This window comes from Eucyclogobius newberryi, unplaced genomic scaffold (assembly GCF_026437365.1).
Source record: "Eucyclogobius newberryi isolate DKJ021-1_F unplaced genomic scaffold, fEucNew1.0.hap1 SCAF_29, whole genome shotgun sequence".
NCBI classification, from domain to species: Eukaryota; Metazoa; Chordata; class Actinopteri; order Gobiiformes; family Gobiidae; genus Eucyclogobius; species Eucyclogobius newberryi.
The window spans coordinates 232,342-250,681 of NW_027315934.1; the positions used below are offsets into that span (position 1 = coordinate 232,342).

General features: G+C 44.6%; 11 non-coding genes across 11 annotated transcripts; 1 reads left to right on the forward strand and 10 right to left on the reverse strand.

The window, feature by feature from the left end:
- Positions 1-1,884: 1,884 nt before the first annotated feature.
- On the forward strand, positions 1,885-1,957 carry trnaf-gaa (transfer RNA phenylalanine (anticodon GAA)). The gene has a single exon. It is a non-coding gene; the product is annotated as a tRNA-Phe (tRNA).
- Positions 1,958-5,170: 3,213 nt separating this feature from the next.
- On the reverse strand, positions 5,171-5,243 carry trnav-uac (transfer RNA valine (anticodon UAC)). Its single transcript has one exon. It is a non-coding gene; the product is annotated as a tRNA-Val (tRNA).
- A 7,291-nt stretch (positions 5,244-12,534) lies between these two features.
- trnat-agu (transfer RNA threonine (anticodon AGU)) lies at positions 12,535-12,608 on the reverse strand. Its single transcript has one exon. It is a non-coding gene; the product is annotated as a tRNA-Thr (tRNA).
- Positions 12,609-12,693: 85 nt separating this feature from the next.
- trnan-guu (transfer RNA asparagine (anticodon GUU)) lies at positions 12,694-12,767 on the reverse strand. The gene has a single exon. It is a non-coding gene; the product is annotated as a tRNA-Asn (tRNA).
- Positions 12,768-13,185: 418 nt separating this feature from the next.
- Positions 13,186-13,276, reverse strand: trnar-ucu (transfer RNA arginine (anticodon UCU)). Its single transcript is given in 2 exon segments — positions 13,186-13,221; positions 13,240-13,276. It is a non-coding gene; the product is annotated as a tRNA-Arg (tRNA).
- A 1,246-nt stretch (positions 13,277-14,522) lies between these two features.
- On the reverse strand, positions 14,523-14,596 carry trnat-agu (transfer RNA threonine (anticodon AGU)). The gene has a single exon. It is a non-coding gene; the product is annotated as a tRNA-Thr (tRNA).
- An 85-nt stretch (positions 14,597-14,681) lies between these two features.
- On the reverse strand, positions 14,682-14,755 carry trnan-guu (transfer RNA asparagine (anticodon GUU)). The gene has a single exon. It is a non-coding gene; the product is annotated as a tRNA-Asn (tRNA).
- A 419-nt stretch (positions 14,756-15,174) lies between these two features.
- trnar-ucu (transfer RNA arginine (anticodon UCU)) lies at positions 15,175-15,265 on the reverse strand. Its single transcript is given in 2 exon segments — positions 15,175-15,210; positions 15,229-15,265. It is a non-coding gene; the product is annotated as a tRNA-Arg (tRNA).
- Positions 15,266-16,523: 1,258 nt separating this feature from the next.
- trnat-agu (transfer RNA threonine (anticodon AGU)) lies at positions 16,524-16,597 on the reverse strand. The gene has a single exon. It is a non-coding gene; the product is annotated as a tRNA-Thr (tRNA).
- Positions 16,598-16,683: 86 nt separating this feature from the next.
- On the reverse strand, positions 16,684-16,757 carry trnan-guu (transfer RNA asparagine (anticodon GUU)). Its single transcript has one exon. It is a non-coding gene; the product is annotated as a tRNA-Asn (tRNA).
- Positions 16,758-17,173: 416 nt separating this feature from the next.
- On the reverse strand, positions 17,174-17,264 carry trnar-ucu (transfer RNA arginine (anticodon UCU)). The gene is given in 2 exon segments: positions 17,174-17,209; positions 17,228-17,264. It is a non-coding gene; the product is annotated as a tRNA-Arg (tRNA).
- Positions 17,265-18,340: the final 1,076 nt, after the last annotated feature.

Genomic DNA, 18,340 nt, shown 5'->3' on the forward strand with positions numbered 1-18,340 from the left:
TGTCTACTTCAACGCTGCTCTCTTTGATATAGCCCAATGATCAAATGTCATACTTATTTTCAAAACAGGACATCCTGTAGAAAGGTGTGGTTCAACGGTATAGCGGTTAGCGCTCTGAATCCAGAGTTTTTCTTCATTTCTAATTGCAATTAGAGGGGTAACCCTTTTATGGGTATGTCAAGATTCTCGCCTCTGTGGCGCAATCGGCTAGCGCGTTCTGCTGGTAGGCGAAAGTTTGGTGGTTCGAGCCCACCCAGGGACGACTGCTCACCTTGCCAGAGCAAGCAAGAAATTCAATCCCAGAAGTAACCACTGTATGTAATTATGTAAGGAAATCATTACGGCGCTGGGGCTTCCTTGGTCAAAGGGCCTGTTTAGTAAAAAGGAAATGCCTACTCTTTTGTCTATGAAAAATATTTACAAGGACAGTAAAGCCCACAAGAAGAGCCCTCAAACCCATACCTTTTCTCCCTCAAGTTTACTGCTGCTACACTTTGCATTAAGAGAGGGAAAAGTATTGCTGCACATCAAGATTGTTTGCACTGTTTGCACTCCTTGTTTCTCATTTTTTGGGCAAGGGATGATTGATGTAAAGACTTGTAGCTTTGGATCACCGTTATCCTTCCAAGCAGCAGTCTGCGGTTCCATGGTGTAATGGTTAGCACACTTTGAATCCAGCGATCCAAGTTCAAATCTCAGTGGAACCTTGAGTGCCCCGAGAGTAGCGTTACTCTTTTGAAAAAGTGCAGAAACATGAAGAATCTTTGGGTAAAATCTGTGCTTACGCCCTGAAAGGAGCTAACCAAAGCATACAAACTAAACAAAGCTGTTAAAATCTGGAGCTGGTTTTCTCATGACCAAGCTTATGATTCAACGCCTGGATTACAAAAGGCGTAAACGTTTCACCGCATTGCAAAAGAAACTCAAATGAAAAGCATTGACGTGTTGAAGGAATCCTTTGACTTGGAGAGACAGGACTTTTATAGGACTTATTATAAGCAAGAAATGAAACAAAGAAATGACCACTATAATCCTCTGACAGTAATCTTCGTTGAAGCCAATCAATCAGAACTTGCGAGGGGAATCATTTCTAAATGATCTCAATGCATTGGTAATCTGGACAACGTTCTGCTAAGTATATTCTAAACCAATAGGAACGAGAAGTGAACCTGGTTTTGTCTGACCAAGAGTGTGGAAATGTAGGAACAGCCCTGAGGAAGACCACAAAATCACATGCCTGAAGGGGAAAAATATGTTTTTTTCACCACACCATGTCAAAGTGCCCATTATTCACAAGGAAATGCTAACTGCTGGAGAACCCAGCAGGCAAACCACTATCAGGTGTTTTGGGGCTGTGCTGTTGCTCAAAAATAATGGACTGAAATTCACAGGGCACTGCAGACTGTTTTTGACTTTGCCATCCCACTCAAATTTAAAACTATGTACTTGGGCCTCAACACTCCTGCCATGGACACAATAAATGGATACCCTTGGAACATATTTTTGGCTGTAGAGAAAAAGGCCATCACAAAGAAATGCTCGACACCAACCACGCCAACGATCAAATACTTGACTGACATAGTAACAGACATTAGACATTGGATGAATGGAAAACAGTGACATTCAGGCTTAATTTGGATAAGCACTAATTTGATCGACTTTGGACCAAGTAGGACCCCTATTTTCATTTAAATGTGATTTTGTTTTTATTTTATGTTTAGTGCCATTTATGTTCTTTTTATTTAGATTTTTGCTCCCTGGTCGTGTCCTGTATTGTTTTATGTTTAATCGAAAGAAAAGAAAAAAGGACACACAGAACTAGTTCATTTTCTCGCTACGTTATGCCACACGTTTCGCTCCCTTGCCTAATTTGTCAATAAAGTAGCCGAAATAGCTCAGTTGGGAGAGCGTTAGACTGAAGATCTAAAGGTCCCTGGTTCAATCCCGGGTTTCGGCAGGTGTACCTGAATGTTAGTCTTTGCTCAAAAACACAATGAATAGGAACGCTGGTTCTTTTGGATATTTTGCGAGATCAGGACATAAATGGCCTGGAAAGGATCTATAAAACATAAACAGCATGCTTTCGTTGGAACATTGTTAGCATGAACATGTTTGGTAACATGTTTGGTTTTGCTGAATGTTGTACCCAAGACCTTCTGCGTGTAGGGCAGATGTGATGACCACCACACAATGAAACCATGAAGCAGAAGTTTGCCTACTTCAATGCTGCTCTCTTTGATATAGCCCAATGATCAAATGTCATACTTATTTTCAAAAGGTAACCCTTTTATGGGTATGTCAAGATTCTCGCCTCTGTGGCGCAATCGGCTAGCGCGTTCTGCTGGTAGGCGAAAGTTTGGTGGTTCGAGCCCACCCAGGGACGACTGCTCACCTTGCCAGAGCAAGCAAGAAATTCGATCCCAGAAGTAACCACTGTATGTAATTATGTAAGGAAACCAGGAAATCATTACGGCGCTGGGGCTTCCTTGGTCAAAGGGCCTGTTTAGTAAAAAGGAAATGCCTACTCTTTTGTCTATGAAAAATATTTACAAGGACAGTAAAGCCCACAAGAAGAGCCCTCAAACCCATACCTTTCTCCCTCAAGTTTACTGCTGCTACACTTTGCATTAAGAGAGGGAAAAGTATTGCTGCACATCAAGATTGTTTGCACTGTTTGCACTCCTTGTTTCTAATTTTTTGGGCAAGGGATGATTGATGTAAAGACTTGTAGCTTTGGATCACCGTTATCCTTCCAAGGAGCAGTCTGCGGTTCCATGGTGTAATGGTTAGCACACTTTGAATCCAGCGATCCGAGTTCAAATCTCAGTGGAACCTTGAGTGCCCCGAGAGCAGCGTTACTCTTTTGAAAAAGTGCAGAAACATGAAAAATCTTTGGGTAAAATCTGTGCTTACGGCCTGAAAGGAGCTAACCAAAGCATACAAACTAAACAAAGCTGTTAAAATCTGGAGCTGGTTTTCTCATGACCAAGCTTATGATTCAACGCCTGGATTACAAAAGGCGTAAACGTTTCACCGCATTGCAAAAGAAACTCAAATGAAAAGCATTGACGTGTTGAAGGAATCCTTTGACTTGGAGAGACAGGACTTTTATAGGACTTATTATAAGCAAGAAATGAAACAAAGAAATGACCACTATAATCCTCTGACAGTAATCTTCGTTGAAGCCAATCAATCAGAACTTGCGAGGGGAATCATTTCTAAATGATCTCAATGCATTGGTAATCTGGACAACGTTCTGCTAAGTATATTCTAAACCAATAGGAACGAGAAGTGAACCTGGTTTTGTCTGACCAGTTTGTTAGCCTAGCTACAGTGCTGAAAAGGAATTTAGTGTTACTTTTGTTGACTTCTATTAGATTTGAATAATATCTGGTTTGGGCCTTACGCAGAGCCTGCTTATAGGACAGCAGGCAACTTTTCCATGCTTTTAGGGATTCTTCGGTGTGAGAGCGACGAAATAATCCCTCTAACTTTCTAACTCTTTGTTTATGTGAACGCAGTTCTTGGTTGTACCATGGGGAGGCGCTTTGGCCTAATGACCTTCTGTTTTAACGGCGCGACAACGTCAAGAGCAGACTTCAGAGAATTCATGGTCAAGTCGACAAATTGATCACTTAAACTGGGACTAAAACTATTCTCAGCAGGATCACATGACATGTCACTGAATATTGGCTCTATTATTTCTTTGAATTTTGAGATAGATTTTTCAGATATTGTCCTTTTCATTATAACTTTATTTTGTGGGACTGGATGATCTTTAAGAATAAACTGAAAGGTAATTAGGAAATGATCTGACAATATAGGGTTTTGAGGGAGGACAATGAGGTCACTAATCTCTGTTCCATACGTTAGGACAAGATCCAGAGTATTCTTGTGAGTGTGAGTCGGTTTATTTACATTCTGAGTGAAACCAATGCTGTCTAACAAGGCGCTGAAGGCATTACTGAGAGCGTCATCACTCATGTTCACGTGGATATTAAAGTCTCCAGCTATAACTATTTTATCCCAGGCTAACACTAAGTTTGATATAAAGTCAGAAAACTCTGTTAAAAACTCTGAGTAGGGACCAGGAGGTCGGTAGATAACTATGAACAAAACTCCTTTTTGGTTTCTCATATTTGGACATGTGATCGACAGCATAAGGCTTTCAAATGAGTGAAATGCATTGTTAGTTTTAGGGCTCATGAGTAGGCTTGAGTGTGAGATCACTGCCACACCACCACCTCGGCCTGTGCTCCTGGCAGTCTGAAAGTTAACATGGGTGGGTGGGGTGGACTCATTTAGTCTGACGTAGTCGTCTTGTTGAAGCCACGTTTCAGTTAGAGCTAGAAGATCTATGTTATAGTCACTAATTAATTCATTAACTAAGAGCGATTTGGAGGAAATTGCTCGAATGTTTAGCAGTCCATATTTTACGTGTTTATTCATTTGTATATTTGTGTCATTTGTGATTGTTATTTTCCTTAAGTTATTTGGTCTGACGCCTGAAATATTTTTTCTGAGATGTGACTTTTTGGCATTATTTGTACGAGGAACACGAGGGACACACACAGTCTCTATCTGTCTTGAATCTGAACACTTCACATGTAACAGAACAGGCGAGAGTTCAGCGACAGAGGAGCGTCTTAAACTGCTGCTCTGCGCCCGGGGCTCATCCCTAGATGGTCACTTAACACGACTAAGAGTATCGGTCAAATTCCGAACTAATAGGGATGTACCCTCCGAAGTCGGATGGATGCCATCCCTGCGTATGAGCCCAGGCTTTCCCCAAAACGCACTGCAGTTATCAATAAAGACAACGTTGTTTTGAGGGCACCATCTGGATAACCAGTTGTTGAATGCTGAGAGACGGCTGTACAATTCAGCATTGATCCAATTGGGCAGGGGACCAGAAAATATTACAGTGTCTGACATCGACTTCGCTAGGTCACACACCGCGGCTAATTGAACTTTGAGCACCTCTTTAAACCTTGTTGAAAGAATTAGAGGACTGAATGAAAGATAGGTACGCTGTAGCTATTGAACACAATATGAGCTCAACAGATGAAGCTTTTATTTCAGTAAGCAAGAGGGGCACAGTAAAGTCATGGAGCTTTAAAGCACCAACAGCATGCTCAAAGTCAATGAGAGTTTGCACGAAACACACAGCTGGTTTCACTGGGGATCGAACCCAGGACCTTCTGCGTGTAAAGCAGATGTGATGACCTCTACACAATAAAACCACAGAGCATGTGCCTGCATCCTACATGGCTGCTCTCTTTGATTTGCCCTGTTGAGTAAATTGGCTGTTTCTTGGAACAAACTTGGAGCAAAGCCTAAACGATACAAAGATAACGTGAAGTCACCTAAAATACAGCTCACAAACAGATTTTTACCACTTTCAGAGATGGAATCAAATGAAAAAAGGAAAGATGACGTGGCCAAAATACAGCGAGGAGGATCTGTGCCAGGAGCCAAGGTCACGCAGATTGTTTTGGTTGGAGACGGCGCGATAAGTCACGTGACGCATGAAAAGATAAACACACATTCTTTTCCAAGCGCCACTGTTTCTGAGATAACGTCACTCCTTCCAAATATTATGGCTAAGCATGGAGGAGCTAAACAGCTGATTGTGCACGTGGGTGCAGTGGACATGCGGCGGGAACAGACTGAAGTTTTGAAAAAAGACTTCTTGAAGTTATTCGACGTGCTTGATGAAATGGAAATCAAAACATTCATAAGTGGGCCTATTCCAAACATCGACAGGAGGATAAACAAGTTTAGCCGGCTTCTTCAGCTGAACACATGGCTGTCCAAAGAGTGTGCCCCGAGAGGACTACACTACATTGAGAACTTCTATCTTTTCTGGAAACGAGAGGACCTGTTTAAGAGAAATGGCCCCCACCTATGCAGAGATGGAGTGAGGGTGCTGACAGAGAACCTGCTCCACGCTCTGAGGCATTGGACTGGGCCTGGACAGGGTCCTGAGCAGATAGTTAGAGAAGAGAGGAATGAGAGAAGAATTCCTGCTCCATCAGCCAGAGACCGAGCCAATGTTTCAACATCAAAAGCACCACAACCTCAGCCTCCACCAAAGGATTCATCAGCAGCTGCTCCACCACCAGCAGCAAAGGATTCAGCTCCAGCTGCTCCACATTCACCTCCACCGCCTCCAGAAAAGGAACAATTTTCAAAGGCCTTGGACCCATCTGTGACAAGCCCAACAACATCCCTGTCAACGCCCCTGCCTTCACACCAGCCCTGGGTTCCCCCTGCAACATCTACTCCCACTAAAGATTCATCATTCTCCTTCTCATCTCCACTCTCACCCATGGGCCTTCCCAGCCATTTTGAAAGTCTGATCAAATCAGGCATTAAGATGGCTCCACTCACGCCCAATATAGCAAGGGCTATGTCAAAACTTATCAACTCTTCCCTGCACAAGCCGACTACACCAACAAAAGCCCCACCTCCCATCCCCCTCGCCTCTCACCTGGTCCCAAACTCTCCTTGGCTACAAAAGCCCCACCACCCATCCAACCTCGCCTTTCACCTGGTATCTCCCATAGCTAGGATGCACTGGGTCTCAGCGTTGCCGGGACTTATTGTCACATTAAAAAGCAAACCAACCCAGGGCCCTATGTAAAAAGAGCCCCCCCTAGTGCTATTTCTGTAGTCACATCATCACACAGATGGAAAAACAAAATGCGAGTCAGGCCCAATCTGAGAAATGTGATTCATATTCCCTGTGAAAAGATAAAGCCCAGTCCCACTGAAACTAGTCTGAAACTTGCTGTGCTAAATGTCAGATCCTTATGTAACAAATCTCTCTTAATTAATAATTTTATTTCTTCTTATAATCTTGATTTTATGTTTTTAACTGAAACATGGCTTGACAAAAACACAGGAAATGTAGTTCTGATAGAATCTGCTCCACCCAACTTTAAGTTTGAATCTGAAACACGAGAAAACAAAAAGGGGGTGGAGTCTGTGCTGTCTTTAGAGATGAAATAATTACCCGCAGGTTGTCTTTTAGGGTGTTTTCATCATTTGAGTATGTATCCTTTAAAATGGAGCTAAAACGGTCTCCATCCATTCTCTTCATTGTTTTATACAAGCCTCCCCAGCACTGCCAAAGTTTTATTGATGATTTTACTGAGATGCTTTCAGTCGTATGCACAGACTTTGATGGTTCGGTCATTACAGGTGATTTCAATGTGCATGTTGATAATATTTGTGACAGAAACGCTAAAGAGCTTGATGCTGTCCTTGAAACCTTCAGTCTTACTCAGCATGTGAGAGGCCCCACCCACAGCAAAGGACACACTCTAGATCTCATATTTACAAAGGGGGTAAATATTTCAAATGATAATGTGATCAATGTTGCTCTGTCTGATCATTTCTGTGTCTTCTTTGACCTGTCTGTTTCTCCCAAACCACCGGTTGGTCCTGCAGTTGTTCAGAGGAGACACATACGTGATGGCACAGGTGCACTGTTTATGGAAATGATAAACTAAATAAATCATTGAATAATTAAATACATAATTAATAACAAATTAAATTCAAATTAAATAATATTTGTTGATCTTGTGTTCTTGTTTTTCCTTCATTATTTTTTATTTTTTTTTCCCTTCTTCTTCTTTCTTCTTCTTTCTTCTTTCTTCTTCGACAGGTCGCTGCCCCTTCCCTCAAAGCCTGCGAAGTACGGAATCAAGCTGTGGGTCGCGTGCGACTCGCTGTCCAGTTACGCCTGGAAGATGCAGGTTTACACCGGGAAATCCGATAAGCGCGCGCCTCCGGAGAAGAGCCTGGCCACGCGGGTCATGCTCGATCTCTCCGAGGCACTGGGACTGGGGGTCGGGGGGGGCCGCAACGTCACGTGCGACAACTTCTTCACCTCGTACGAGCTCGCCCGAAGGCTATTCTTCGAGAGGGACGGCCTCACCCTGCTGGGGACGCTGCGCGCCAACAGGAGCGAGATCCCGCGGGAACTGGTCGACACGAAGCGCAGGGCGGTCGCGTCCTCCGTCTTCGCGTTCACGTTGGGCGAGACCGCGCCGGGGACCTCTTCCACGGCTACGGCGACAAACGGAGTCCCCTCGGTCCTACCTGGCGAAGAAGAGCAAGAACGTGCTGATCCTCACCACGGTGCCGCGCCAACTACGGAGACGGCGATCCTCCGAGCAAACCGGCGGCCGTGTTGCATTACAATCGCACCAAGGGAGGCGTGGACAACCTGGACAAGGTGACGGGTACCTACAGCTGCAGGAGGAAAACCTGCCGCTGGCCCCTCGTCCTGTTCCACAACATGATCGACGTGTCCGCGTACAACGCTTTCGTCCTGTGGCGGGAGCTGAACCCGACGTGGATGGTCGGCAAACGCCACAGACGCAGGCTGTTCATGGAGCAGCTGGGGAGCGCGCTCGTCGCGGGAGGGGGGAGGAGGACCCGCGCCCCGGCGTCATCGGGGACATCTCGGAAGAGGGAAGAAGAGAGGGGAGAGGGGAGAGGAGAGGGGAGAGAGGGGGGGGAGAGGAAGAAGAGAACCCGCGTGCGGCTGTACCCGCGAAGAAGAAGAGGTGCCGAATATGCCCCAGGAGCAAGGACACTAAAACGACGAACGTGTGCCGAGGGTGCCTCGTACACGTGTGTGGCAAGTGCGCCCTCAGCTACTGCCCGCACTGCGCTCGGACCTAAGTATCTGTCGACCTTACGATCGCTGCTGTTGCCGCCCTTGCCTTGCTATGGTGTCAATTTTTATTTTATTTTAAATAATGATGAAAAAAATAATAATAATAAATATAACAATTGTGTCCTTATGATGAAGAAGTAGAGAGAAAAAGAGAGAGAGAGAGAGTAAAGCGAGACCCCTCCTCCGTCCACGGGGGGGGTCAGCGATACAAAGCCTCCATCTACGGGGGGTCCCTCGTCGATGGGGGGTCTGTGATACACCCCCACCCACCCTTGTCCATGGGCCGTGGGGGGGGTCTCTGATTCTGTGACTCTGGTGGGTCTCGAACTCACAGCCTTTGAATGCCTTTGCAACTTTTGCCTGATTCCCCTTTTTCACAAAAGCAAAACAGTCATCCGAAAACGGTCTACATCAATCATTCCTTACCAAAAAACTGAGAAACAAGGAGTGAAAAGAGTGCATTTACTCTTCAGGGTACTTATTCAGGGATACTTTTCAATCTCTAATTGCAAATTGTAAAAGAGCTCTTTCGGGTGATAAGTTTTTCTGTACATGTAAACAACTGATTTGCTTGAAAGGCTATTATGAAAGCACTGCTGGGATTTAAACCCAGGATTTCCTGTTTACTAGACAGGCACTTTGACCATCTAAGCCACAGCGCCTCTTAAATGCTACTTTAACCTGTTTCAGCTAGATATTCAGTGACCAATGTTACTTCATAGATTTTGCGTGTGCAATAGCTCTTCCAATCGTCCCTGGGTGGGCTCGAACCACCAACCTCCCGGTTAACAGCCGAGCGCACTGGCCAATTGCGCCACAGAGACAAACAGCCCGCTTAATAAAATATTTGCACCTTGACAAGCCGCAATATGTTTTTTTTAAAGCGAGCCAGCAACATTCGAAAGTTCAGCCCCTGTCCAATCAACTGCGTTTAATGGAGAGCGAGGGCATCAATCTTTCTACCTTTGAGCTAAATCCCCTGTACCAATGTAGCTATAAAAAAACTGGAAGTCTTTCAATCAATCGACTCTCGCCAATTTATTGTGCACTCAATATACTGCAGTTAATCTGGATATTGAGGAAAAATTGCAAAATAATGTTATTTGACATAATGCCGATGTATTTGCTTACTTTTTCAAGCACACTTGGCAATTGAACCTCGTTCAGCAGTGCCTTTCATCAGATAGTAAAGCGAGCAGATTTTCCATTGTAAAAAAAAAATGTGTTCTCTCACCATTAGCGACTCTGGTGGGACGCGAACCCACAACCTTTGAATGCCCTTGCAAATTATACCTAGAAGTCCAATGCGCTATCCATTGCGCCACAGCGCCCATACATCCTTCCATGATGCTCATTTCCACAAACACAAAACACGGTTTTCATCCAAAATGGATCCACATCAGTCATTCCTTGCCAACAAACTGAGAATCAAAAAGTGAAAAGAGTGCAGTTAATCTGTGTGTGCAGGGATACTTTTCCATCTTATTCCAATTTGTAACAGCAGCGCATTTTCTGTCGTTGTAAATAATTTGCATGCTTGAATGGACAACTGAGTAGTAGTAGGTTTGAGATGGGCCGGTAATTATTTAGCACTGTGGCATCAAGACTGCTCTTCTTTAAGAGAGGCTTAATGACTGCAGTTTTAAGGCTCTTGGGAAAATTCCAGATCCAAGCAACATGTTGACTTTTTGATTGATTGGAGCCAACAGACTACTCATGACCTCCACTGAGCACCCCCTTGAACCCCTGGAGCCCCCGGAGCACCTCCAGAGCCACCCCCCCACTCCTCCAGACTCACCCCGGGGAAGGGCCACTCTGGCTGGGCATGGCCTCCACTGAGCACCCCCTGGAACCCCTGGAGCCCCCGGAGCACCTCCAGAGCCACCCCCCACTCCTCCAGACTCACCCCAGGGAAGGGCCACTCTGGCTGGGTATGGCCTCCACTGAGCACCCCCTGGAACCCCTGGAGCCCCCGGAGCACCTCCAGAGCCACCCCCCACTCCTCCAGACTCACCCCGGGGAAGGGCAACTCTGGCTGGGCGTGGCCTCCGCAGCACCCCCTGGAACCCCTGGAGCCCCCGGAGCACCTCCAGAGCCACCCCCCACTCCTCCAGACTCACCCCGGGGAAGGGCCACTCCGGCCGGGCATGGCCTCCGCTGAATACCCCCTGGAACCCATGGAGCACCTCCAGAGCACCCCGCATTCCCCCAAACTCAGTCTGGGGACGGGCCACTCTTCTCCGGGTCGCGGGCTCTGGGACTCCGGGGATGACCACCGGGGACCAGGCTCTCCCTTCGAACCCGGGGACCCACACTTAAGCACCCCAACACGGGCTACACACCCTTGGTTCAGCCCCCTGGAGGTCCGTGCCCTTGGTACTATACCTTGGAAGTCCGTGCCCTTGGTACTCTGACTGGAGTACCAAGGGAACGGCCCAGCACTCACCACAGGGGTTCGCGCCGGCTGACAAACTCAGAGACGAGGAAGGGACCGGAGTCCGACCAAATATATCATCTGGCGCTGTGTCCAGCGTGAGGGTGAGCCTTGCAAATTATGCCTTGAAGTCCAATGCGCTATCCATTGCGCCACAGAGCCCATACATCCTTCCATGATGCTCATTTCCACAAACGCAAAACACGGTTTTCATCCAAAATGGGTCCACATCAGTCATTCCTTGCCAACAAACTGAGAATCAAAAAGTGAAAAGAGTGCAGTTAATCTGTGTGTGTAGGGATACTTTTCCATCTTATTCCAATTTGTAACAGCAGCGCATTTTCTGTCGTTGTAAATAATTTGCATGCTTGAATGGACAACTGAGTAGTAGTAGGTTTGAGATGGGCCGGTAATTATTTAGCACTGTGGCATCAAGACTGCTCTTCTTTAAGACAGGCTTAATGACTGCAGTTTTAAGGATCTTGGGAAAATTCCAGATCCAAGCAACATGTTGACTTTTTGATTGATTGGAGCCAACAGACTGCTCACCATAGACTTTAAAAATCTAGTAGGCAATGCATAAAGGCAGCATGTAGTGGAACTCAGACTTGTGGTGATCTCTTGGAAAGTTTTGTCAGCCACAAATGCAAAATGGGTTAACTCCAGTTGTCTAGCTGGCTGCGTGCTTGTTATCTGCAAATAATGGTATTTTTAATGTTCTGAACTGAGTCTTGCAAAGAAGACTGCAAACTCATTGCACCTGGAGAAATACAGAAACCATCAAAGTAACATTTACCACACTGTAATTTGAAATATTAACCCGCTTTGTCATTAGCAGGTCCAGAGTGTGCCCTTTGCCCTTGGTGGGGCCACTCAGGTGCTGAGTAAGACCAAAGCTTCTGAGGACAGCGCCAAACTCTTTAGAAGAAGACGAGGTTGAGCGGGACGTGAAGGAAGGAAGGAACAGTCACTCACGTACGGGAAACTCCTACCAAGCAGTGGCCAGCCTATAGCACACTGGGATTCTGTGGTAATTGAACCAAATTTAGCAGTTCCTTTCATCAGTTAATAACACAAGCAGGCTTTCCTATTTACCAATGTAGATAACAGGGGTTACAACAGTGACTCTGGTGGGTCTCGAACTCACAGCCTTTGAATGCCTTTGCAACTTTTGTCTGATTCCCCTTTTTCACAAAAGCAAAACAGTCATCCAAAAACGGTCTACATCAATCAATCAATCAATCAATCCTTACCATCAAACTGAGAAACAAGGAGTGAAAAGAGTGCATTTACTCTGTTTATTCAGGGATACTTTTCAATCTCTAATTAAAAAATGTAAAAGAGCTCTTTCGGGTGATAAGTTTTTCTGTACATGTAAACAACTGATTTGCTTGAAAGGCTATCATGAAGGCACTGCTGGGATTTGAACCCAGGATCTCCTGTTTACTAGACAGGCACTTTGACCATCTAAGCCACAGCGCCTCTTAAAAGCTGCTCCAACCTGTTTCAGCTACATATTCAGTGACCAATATTACCTTTAGATTTTGCCTGCTATACCTCTTCCAATCGTCCCTGGGTGGGCTCGAACCACCAACCTCCCGGTTAACAGCCGAGCGCGCTGGCCAATTGCGCCACAGAGACAAACAGCCCGCTCAATAAAATATTTGCGAGTCGACAAGCCGCAATATCTTTTTTTTTAAAGAGAGCCAGCAACATTCGAAAGTTCAGCCCCTGTCCAATCAACTGTGTTTAATGGAGAGCGAGGGCATCAATCTTTCTACCTTTGAGCTAAATCCCCTGTACCAATGTAGCTATAAAAAAACTGGAAGTCTTTCAATCAATCGACTCTCGCCAATTTATTGCGCACTCAATATCCTGCAGTTAATCTGGATATTGAGGAAAAATTGCAAGATAATGTTATTTGACATAATGCCGATGTATTTGCTTACTTTTTCAAGCACACTTGGCAATTGAACCTCGTTCAGCAGTGCCTTTCATCAGATAGTAAAGCGGGCAGATTTTCCATTGTAAAAAAACTAGTATGTTCTCTCACCATTAGCGACTCTGGTGGGAATCGAACCCACAACCTTTGAATGCCCTTGCAAATTATGCCTAGAAGTCCAATGCGCTATCCATTGCGCCACAGAGCCCATACATCCTTCCATGATGCTCATTTCCACAAACGCAAAACACGGTTTTCATCCAAAATGGGTCCACATCAGTCATTCCTTGCCAACAAACTGAGAATCAAAAAGTGAAAAGAGTGCAGTTAATCTGTGTGTGCAGGGATACTTTTCCATCTTATTCCAATTTGTAACAGCAGCGCATTTTCTGTCGTTGTAAATGATTTGCATGCTTGAATGGACAACTGAGTAGTAGTAGGTTTGAGATGGGCCGGTAATTATTTAGCACTGTGGCATCAAGACTGCTCTTCTTTAAGACAGGCTTAATGACTGCAGTTTTAAGGATCTTGGGAAAATTCCAGATCCAAGCAACATGTTGACTTTTTGATTGATTGGAGCCAACAGACTGCTCACCATAGACTTTAAAAATCTAGTAGGCAATGCATAAAGGCAGCATGTAGTGGAACTCAGACTTGTGGTGATCTCTTGGAAAGTTTTGTCAGCCACAAATGCAAAATGGGTTAACTCCAGTTGTCTAGCTGGCTGCGTGCTTGTTATCTGCAAATAATGGTATTTTTAATGTTCTGAACTGAGTCTTGCAAAGAAGACTGCAAACTCATTGCACCTGGAGAAATACAGAAACCATCAAAGTAACATTTACCACACTGTAATTTGAAATATTAACCCGCTTTGTCATTAGCAGGTCCAGAGTGTGCCCTTTGCCCTTGGTGGGGCCACTCAGGTGCTGAGTAAGACCAAAGCTTCTGAGGACAGCGCCAAACTCTTTAGAAGAAGACGAGGTTGAGCGGGACGTGAAGGAAGGAAGGAACAGTCACTCACGTACGGGAAACTCCTACCAAGCAGTGGCCAGCCTATAGCACACTGGGATTCTGTGGTAATTGAACCAAATTTAGCAGTTCCTTTCATCAGTTAATAACACAAGCAGGCTTTCCTATTTACCAATGTAGATAACAGGGGTTACAACAGTGACTCTGGTGGGTCTCGAACTCACAGCCTTTGAATGCCTTTGCAACTTTTGTCTGATTCCCCTTTTTCACAAAAGCAAAACAGTCATCCAAAAACGGTCTACATCAATCAATCAATCAATCAATCCTTACCATCAAACTGAGAAACAAGGAGTGAAAAGAGTGCATTTACTCTGTTTATTCAGGGATACTTTTCAATCTCTAATTAAAAAATGTAAAAGAGCTCTTTCGGGTGATAAGTTTTTCTGTACATGTAAACAACTGATTTGCTTGAAAGGCTATCATGAAGGCACTGCTGGGATTTGAACCCAGGATCTCCTGTTTACTAGACAGGCACTTTGACCATCTAAGCCACAGCGCCTCTTAAAAGCTGCTCCAACCTGTTTCAGCTACATATTCAGTGACCAATATTACCTTTAGATTTTGCCTGCCATACCTCTTCCAATCGTCCCTGGGTGGGCTCGAACCACCAACCTCCCGGTTAACAGCCGAGCGCGCTGGCCAATTGCGCCACAGAGACAAACAGCCCGCTCAATAAAATATTTGCGAGTCGACAAGCCGCAATATCTTTTTTTTTAAAGAGAGCCAGCAACATTCGAAAGTTCAGCCCCTGTCCAATCAACTGTGTTTAATGGAGAGCGAGGGCATCAATCTTTCTACCTTTGAGCTAAATCCCCTGTACCAATGTAGCTATAAAAAAAACTGGAAGTCTTTCAATCAATCGACTCTCGCCAATTTATTGCGCACTCAATATCCTGCAGTTAATCTGGATATTGAGGAAAAATTGCAAGATAATGTTATTTGACATAATGCCGATGTATTTGCTTACTTTTTCAAGCACACTTGGCAATTGAACCTCGTTCAGCAGTGCCTTTCATCAGATAGTAAAGCGGGCAGATTTTCCATTGTAAAAAAACTAGTATGTTCTCTCACCATTAGCGACTCTGGTGGGACTCGAACCCACAACCTTTGAATGCCCTTGCAAATTATGCCTAGAAGTCCAATGCGCTATCCATTGCGCCACAGAGCCCATACATCCTTCCATGATGCTCATTTCCACAAACGCAAAACACGGTTTTCATCCAAAATGGGTCCACATCAGTCATTCCTTGCCAACAAACTGAGAATCAAAAAGTGAAAAGAGTGCAGTTAATCTGTGTGTGCAGGGATACTTTTCCATCTTATTCCAATTTGTAACAGCAGCGCATTTTCTGTCGTTGTAAATGATTTGCATGCTTGAATGGACAACTGAGTAGTAGTAGGTTTGAGATGGGCCGGTAATTATTTAGCACTGTGGCATCAAGACTGCTCTTCTTTAAGACAGGCTTAATGACTGCAGTTTTAAGGATCTTGGGAAAATTCCAGATCCAAGCAACATGTTGACTTTTTGATTGATTGGAGCCAACAGACTGCTCACCATAGACTTTAAAAATCTAGTAGGCAATGCATAAAGGCAGCATGTAGTGGAACTCAGACTTGTGGTGATCTCTTGGAAAGTTTTGTCAGCCACAAATGCAAAATGGGTTAACTCCAGTTGTCTAGCTGGCTGCGTGCTTGTTATCTGCAAATAATGGTATTTTTAATGTTCTGAACTGAGTCTTGCAAAGAAGACTGCAAACTCATTGCACCTGGAGAAATACAGAAACTATCAAAGTAACATTTACCACACTGTAATTTGAAATATTAACCCGCTTTGTCATTAGCAGGTCCAGAGTGTGCCCTTTGCCCTTGGTGGGGCCACTCAGGTGCTGAGTAAGACCAAAGCTTCTGAGGACAGCGCCAAACTCTTTAGAAGAAGACGAGGTTGAGCGGGACGTGAAGGAAGGAAGGAACAGTCACTCACGTACGGGAAACTCCTACCAAGCAGTGGCCAGCCTATAGCACACTGGGATTCTGTGGTAATTGAACCAAATTTAGCAGTTCCTTTCATCAGTTAATAACACAAGCAGGCTTTCCTATTTACCAATGTAGATAACAGGGGTTACAACAGTGACTCTGGTGGGTCTCGAACTCACAGCCTTTGAATGCCTTTGCAACTTTTGTCTGATTCCCCTTTTTCACAAAAGCAAAACAGTCATCCAAAAACGGTCTACATCAATCAATCAATCAATCAATCAATCAATCAATCCTTACCATCAAACTGAGAAACAAGGAGTGAAAAGAGTGCATTTACTCTGTTTATTCAGGGATACTTTTCAATCTCTAATTAAAAAATGTAAAAGAGCTCTTTCGGGTGATAAGTTTTTCTGTACATGTAAACAACTGATTTGCTTGAAAGGCTATCATGAAGGCACTGCTGGGATTTGAACCCAGGATCTCCTGTTTACTAGACAGGCACTTTGACCATCTAAGCCACAGCGCCTCTTAAAAGCTGCTCCAACCTGTTTCAGCTACATATTCAGTGACCAATATTAACTCATAGATTTTGCCTGCTATACCTCTTCCAATCGTCCCTGGGTGGGCTCGAACCACCAACCTCCCGGTTAACAGCCGAGCGCGCTGGCCAATTGCGCCACAGAGACAAACAGCCCGCTCAATAAAATATTTGCGAGTCGACAAGCCGCAATATCTTTTTTTTTAAAGAGAGCCAGCAACATTCAAAAGTTCAGCCCCTGTCCAATCAACTGTGTTTAATGGAGAGCGAGGGCATCAATCTTCTACCTTTGAGCTAAATCCCCTGTACCAATGTAGCTATAAAAAACTGGAAGTCTTTCAATCAATCGACTCTCGCCAATTTATTGCGCACTCAATATCCTGCAGTTAATCTGGATATTGAGGAAAAATTGCAAGATAATGTTATTTGAAATAATGCCGATGTATTTGCTTACTTTTTCAAGCACACTTGGCAATTGAACCTCGTTCAGCAGTGCCTTTCATCAGATAGTAAAGCGGGCAGATTTTCCATTGTAAAAAAACTAGTATGTTCTCTCACCATTAGCGACTCTGGTGGGACTCGAACCCACAACCTTTGAATGCCCTTGCAAATTATGCCTAGAAGTCCAATGCGCTATCCATTGCGCCACAGAGCCCATACATCCTTCCATGATGCTCATTTCCACAAACGCAAAACACGGTTTTCATCCAAAATGGGTCCACATCAGTCATTCCTTGCCAACAAACTGAGAATCAAAAAGTGAAAAGAGTGCAGTTAATCTGTGTGTGCAGGGATACTTTTCCATCTTATTCCAATTTGTAACAGCAGCGCATTTTCTGTCGTTGTAAATGATTTGCATGCTTGAATGGACAACTGAGTAGTAGTAGGTTTGAGATGGGTCGGTAATTATTTAGCACTGTGGCATCAAGACTGCTCTTCTTTAAGACAGGCTTAATGACTGCAGTTTTAAGGATCTTGGGAAAATTCCAGATCCAAGCAACATGTTGACTTTTTGATTGATTGGAGCCAACAGACTGCTCACCATAGACTTTAAAAATCTAGTAGGCAATGCATAAAGGCAGCATGTAGTGGAACTCAGACTTGTGGTGATCTCTTGGAAAGTTTTGTCAGCCACAAATGCAAAATGGGTTAACTCCAGTTGTCTAGCTGGCTGCGTGCTTGTTATCTGCAAATAATGGTATTTTTAATGTTCTGAACTGAGTCTTGCAAAGAAGACTGCAAACTCATTGCACCTGGAGAAATACAGAAACCATCAAAGTAACATTTACCACACTGTAATTTGAAATATTAACCCGCTTTGTCATTAGCAGGTCCAGAGTGTGCCCTTTCCCCTTGGTGGGGCCACTCAGGTGCTGAGTAAGACCAAAGCTTCTGAGGACAGCGCCAAACTCTTTAGAAGAAGACGAGGTTGAGCGGGACGTGAAGGAAGGAAGGAACAGTCACTCACGTACGGGAAACTCCTACCAAGCAGTGGCCAGCCTATAGCACACTGGGATTCTGTGGTAATTGAACCAAGTTTAGCAGTTCCTTTCATCAGTTAATAACACAAGCAGGCTTTCCTATTTACCAATGTAGATAACAGGGGTTACAACAGTGACTCTGGTGGGTCTCGAACTCACAGCCTTTGAATGCCTTTGCAACTTTTGTCTGATTCCCCTTTTTCACAAAGCAAAACAGTCATCCAAAAACGGTCTACATCAATCAATCAAT